Source organism: Triticum urartu, chromosome 5A (assembly GCF_056163025.1).
Source record: "Triticum urartu cultivar PI428250 chromosome 5A, HENAU_Tu73, whole genome shotgun sequence".
Classification (NCBI taxonomy): domain Eukaryota; kingdom Viridiplantae; phylum Streptophyta; class Magnoliopsida; order Poales; family Poaceae; genus Triticum; species Triticum urartu.
The window spans coordinates 443,600,872-443,606,483 of NC_141877.1; the positions used below are offsets into that span (position 1 = coordinate 443,600,872).

Here is a 5,612-nt window from a genome sequence, read left to right on the forward strand (position 1 = left end):
GTTTTCCCTGTGTCAATAGGGTTGGTATTGCACGCCACATGCTCTAGCCAAAGTTATATAGATTCATCGTAAGTAGCCTTTCACCTTTCCCACCGCATGTATGATATCATTATGGCCATAAACTCATTTCTCTAGACATCAAGTAATAGTGACGCTGACACATTCTTGTTCAGCAGTAGGTCCCCAAAGACCAAGGAACCTTCAGTATCTAATCACGAAGCCTTTGTCACACCATCTCCAGTCCTGAAATTCTCCGTATTCCAGGCAACAGTGGACATCGAAGGGGGTGTGACGAATACTTCTAGAGTAAGATTATTATTTTTCGAAATGGAGGCAAAAGATTTGCCTCATCGATTAATTAAGCAGAAAAAATTGCCCAGTTAATTAACGAAAAGCTGGGCAAAAACCGATACAAATCCACATGTGAACTACTCACAGAACATGCAACCCCATAACCACACGATCAACCCGACAACCAAACCCAACACGCAACGACCATCAACCCTAACACTATTACATCGCAAAGAAAACCCCAATGAGAGTACCTCGCTGAAGACCACGGTCATCACCAGAATCCACTGAGTCATCAAACTGCTGCGGACGCCTTTCCTCTGGTGCCACTCTTCTTTGCTTTACTTATGAGAGCCTTCTCCACAATCGTCTTGCCAGATCCAGGGCTAGCCCTCTCCAAACGTTTGAGCAAACTATGAATCTCAATCTGAAAGGGAATATCATCAACCTTGTCGCGCACAGACGCCTCTTGCCTCACGGCCACATGCGAGTCGGTGACCGCAACGTTGGAACCTCCACGGTCCACAGAGGCGAGCGGCTGGCTGGGTGCTGAAGGATCGGGCGCCAACATACTGACTGCCTCAACATCATCAGCCACAGGTACCACCGACACAATGGGCTCAGGCGCCACCGACACAATGGAATCAGGCGCCTCCAGTTGCTCACATGACAAAGGTGAATCATGTCCCTCACACGAGGTCATTGGCGCGTCGACCTCCATATGCTCCACAGACAGAGACGAAGCAGGTCTCACACGTAGCTGCTGAAGCTCAGGCATGATCTGCAGCACAGGGGTACGACCCCGGCGATGGCCTCGCCCTCAGCAGTAGCCGACACAAGGGCGAAGACACTGGCGAAGAACTGACCCCAATACAAGGGGAGAAACAACCGAAGAGCTCCGTCCCCTTGTCTCCCATGGAACCAACACTAGGAACGACAGGAGGCCACGGCGTCGGAGCAGTCGACAACATAGCCGACGCAAGGGAGAGCTTGGTTAGAGCAGCCTCTGTCCGCTCCAGAAAGCTCCCAACACGTGCCATCAAGCCTTGCATCATCTTGGACTGATCTGCTAGAGTGGATTGTAGCTCCACATTAGACAGGGTAGCTGAGCCAATAGTACCGGAGACGACAGACGCCCAAGACCCACACGAAGCGCCTCGGAGGGAAGCACAGACTTCATCAGACCTTCATAGGAAGCTGGAGCTTGACGATGCCCGATGCCGAGGCGCGACCTGACAAGGCATGCCAACGAGCTGAGTGGACGCCAGGGGTTGCGGCACTCGCGTGCAAGGTGACCATTCTGCAAACATCGGGAGCACCGAAGGGGATCTCTGCAAACAGCCGCATGGTGCCCAGGAGCAAGGCGTCTGCCATAAAGCCAAGCAGGGATGGGGCGAGCAGCCAATGTCAGAGACGGTGATGCCGGATGCCGCGGACCTCGCCACGGCAGCACCTCCTGCCAACCCTCTCTTGTGTCCGGCCCGTGCCCGATGCACACCTCGGCGGAGTCGGAGTCGATGGCCTTGGCAGCAGCCGGCGGAGTCCGGTGGCCCAACTCCTCACTATCGTCCTCGTCCTCGTCTTCATCAGCATCGGAAGCCCACAACACAGAATGCGGCCGGCGGGTCAGCTGGTCTGCACTGGCCGAGGCCAGCGGCGTCTGTAACGCCATCTCCACATCTTCATCCTCATCCGAGTCGAGACCACACGATGCCGTGACAGAAGCGGCCAGCAGAGCCGGAGCAGCAGACTTTCCTGGGGGCACCTCCATGGAAACGCCGCCAATTAAGGCGCGCCGGCCCAGCGCAGCTTGCCCCTGATCCAAATCGGGCCGAGCATCACACGAGGATTGCTGCAGGATGGGGAGGTGGCCAGCTCGGGAGAAACGACCACCAGCGGCTGGGGCGACCTTGCGGGAGGCAAGGGCAACCGCGGCGAGCGTGGCGGCGGCGGGAGGCGATGGCGGCGCTGGGGGCGTGGAGCCGGCACTTGGCACGGAGGTGGCGACAGCCACCGCCGGAGTTGCCGCAGACAAGGACCGGGTGCGCTGCAGGAGCGCCATGGTGCCAAAGCTTCTGCAGAGTCGGAATTACAAAGCGAGCACTGGGATCTAGTATGTATGTGTCGACTGGCAAGAACTCCCAAGCATGGGATTGCTCCCATGAGAGACCTCCAACAATGAATCTTTGCTGAAATTTTGAGCGACCAGACAGTACTCCAAAGTGGACTCACTCTCAACACATCAAACATATGTGTCCTTATTAGTTTATTACACTCATGCGGGTGGTCCCATCCGAATGGTATGCACTTATGACTAAGAACATGCCTTTTTCTGTTATAATGCCAAGACACGAAGTCTTCCATCATGCCAGTAGCTAAAGGAATATTAAGGAAACATCCCCAAATGATCTATTCATCCTACACCCTGGATTCAATATTTATCAACTCATAAACTTTTGTTAGAACAATGTTTCCCCCCCTCGTCATTACTTTCCTTATCAGGCTACTAAATACCCATGAGTCGGTCCCAAATGTTGATTTGTGTTCCACTTTTCACATGCCAAGTATGTCCACGTTTGAAAGTCTATATACCGGCCCACAAACTTCGCAAGGTGTGCGAACTCCCTTTCTTCAAGCCACAGTTTTGTTATGAAAAGGACTCCAATCTATTACTTCCTCCGATCTATATTGATTGTCACTGAATTGAATGTATCTACACGTATTTCAGTGCTAGATGCACCAGCTTAAGGGACAATTAATATGGATCAGAGCGAGTATAAAGGTTTGCCAGGAATACAAAAGCACCCCAGACATAACAAAGATTACATTAAGGTCCTTGGACCACCGAACGACCACTCCCGCCGCTAGAATGAGCCGCCGATGTCTTGCTGCCACCGCTCCCATATCAGAGCCGACCTGACCTCGCCAGTGACATCCGAAAAGTCTTCGTACACGTGGTCCTAACGACCAGCGCCCCAGAGTCGTAGTCATGGTCATTCAACCCTTGAATCGATTCGAAGAACATGACACTAAATCTTGCCTTCGCATGCGCATAACGAGAAACCCTAACCTCGCCGATCCGAGTAGCCGATAGAAATCTACTCTGAAGCTCCGTTTAATCCTTCCAGACAAATGAACTTGAGAAGGATAGGAGCTCGGAAGGCCGATTTCGAGATGAAGCGTTGTCATCTGTGCGAACACCACCCCTATGAGGACTAAAACACTAACATATGTACTACTAATTGAAGGAAATATGCCCTAGAGGCAATAATAAAGTTGTTATTTTATATTTCCTTATTCATTATAAATGTTTATTATTCATGCTAGAATTGTATTGATCGAAAACCTAAATACATGTGTGAATACATAGACAAACATTGAGTCCCTAGTGAGCTCTACTTGACTAGCTCGTCGATCAAAGATGGTTAAGGTTTCCTGACCATGGACATGAGTTGTCATTTGATAATGGGATCACATCATTAGGAGAATGATGTGATGGACAAGACCCATCTGTTAGCTTAGCATATTGATCATTCAGTTTTATTGCTATTGCTTTCTTCATGTCAAATACATATTCCTTCGACTATGAGATTATGCAACTCCCAAATACCGGAGGAATGCCTTCTGTGCTATCAAACGTCACAACGTAATTGGGTGATCATAAAGATGCTCTACAGGTATCTCCGAAGGTGTTTTTTTGTTTGGCATAGATCGAGATTAGGATTTGTAACTCCAAGTATCGAAGAGGTATCTCTGGGGCCTCTCGGTAATGTGATACATCTCCAACGTATCTATAATTTTTGATTGTTCCATGCTATTATATTACCACCTTTGGATGTTTATGGGCTTTATTTTACACATTTATATCATTTTTGGGACTAACCTACTAACCGGAGGCACAACCCATATTGCTGTTTTTTTGCCTATTTCAGTATTTCGAAGAAAAGGAATATCAAACGGAGTCCAAACGGAATGAAACCTTCGGGAGCGTTATTTTTGGAACGAACGTGATCCGGAGAGCTTGGAGTGCAAGTCAAGAAGCTTCCGAGGGCCCCACGAGATAGGGGGCCGCGCCCCCCCTGTAGGGCGCGCCCCCTGTCTCGTGGGCCCCTCGGGCGGCCACCGACGTACTTCTTCCTCCTATATATACCTACGTACCCCGAAAACATTCAGGAGCACCACGAAACACAATTTCCACCGCCGTAACCTTCTATATCCGCGAGATCTCATCCTGGAGCCTTCACCAGAACTCTGCCGGAGGGGGAATCGACCACGGAGGGCTTCTACATCAACATCCTTGCCCCTCTGATGAGTTGTGAGTAGTTTACCACAGACCTACGGGTCCATAGTTATTAGCTAGATGGCTTCTTCTCTCTTTTTGGATCTCAATACAATGTCCCCCCTCTCTTGTGGAGATCTATTCGATGTAAACTCTTTTTGCGGTGTGTTTGTCGAGATCCGATGAATTGTGGGTTTATGATCAAGTTTATCTATGAATAGTATTTGAATCTTCTCTGAATTCTTTTATGTATGATTGAGTTATCTTTGCAAGTCTCTTCGAATTATCAGTTTGGTTTGGCCTACTAGATTGGTTCTTCTTGCCATGGGAGAAGTGTTTAGCTTTGGGTTCAATCTTGCGGTGTCCTTACCCAGTGACGGAAAGGGTTGCAAGGCACGTATTGTATTGTTGCCATCGAGGATAACAAGATGGGGTTTATATCATTTGCATGAGTTTATCCCTCTACATCATGTCATCTTGCTTAATGCGTTACTCTGTTCTTATGAAATTAATACTCTAGATGCAGGCAGGAGTCGGTCGATGTGTGGAGTAATAGTAGTAGATGCAGGCAGGAGTCGGTCTACTTGTTATGGACGTGATGCCTATATACATGATCATGCCTAGATAATCTCATAACTATGCGCTTTTCTATCAATTGCTCGACAGTAATTTGTTCACCCACCGTAATACTTTTGCTATCTTGAGAGAAGCCTCTAGTGAAACCTATGGCCGCCGGGTCTATCTCTTATCATATTTGCTTTCAAATCTACTTTTATTTGCATCTTTACTTTTTGCATCTATATTACAAAATACCAAAAATATATTTATCTTATCATACTATCTTTATTAGATCTCACTTTCGCAAGTGGCCGTGAAGGGATTGACAACCCCTTTATTGCGTTGGTTGCGAGTTCTTAGTTTGTTTGTGTAGGTGCGTGGGACTTTTGAGGAGCCTCGTACTGGATTGATACCTTGGTTCTCAAAACTGAGGGAAATACTTACGCTACACTTTGCTGCATCACCCTCTCCTCTTCGAGGAAAA

The 5,612-nt window shown here is 48.6% G+C and overlaps 1 pseudogene; it reads right to left on the minus strand.

Annotated features, from left to right (window-relative positions):
- Window positions 1-586: 586 nt before the first annotated feature.
- LOC147971829 (uncharacterized) lies at window positions 587-2,353 on the minus strand (annotated as a pseudogene).
- Between the last annotated feature and the right edge of the window lie 3,259 nt (window positions 2,354-5,612).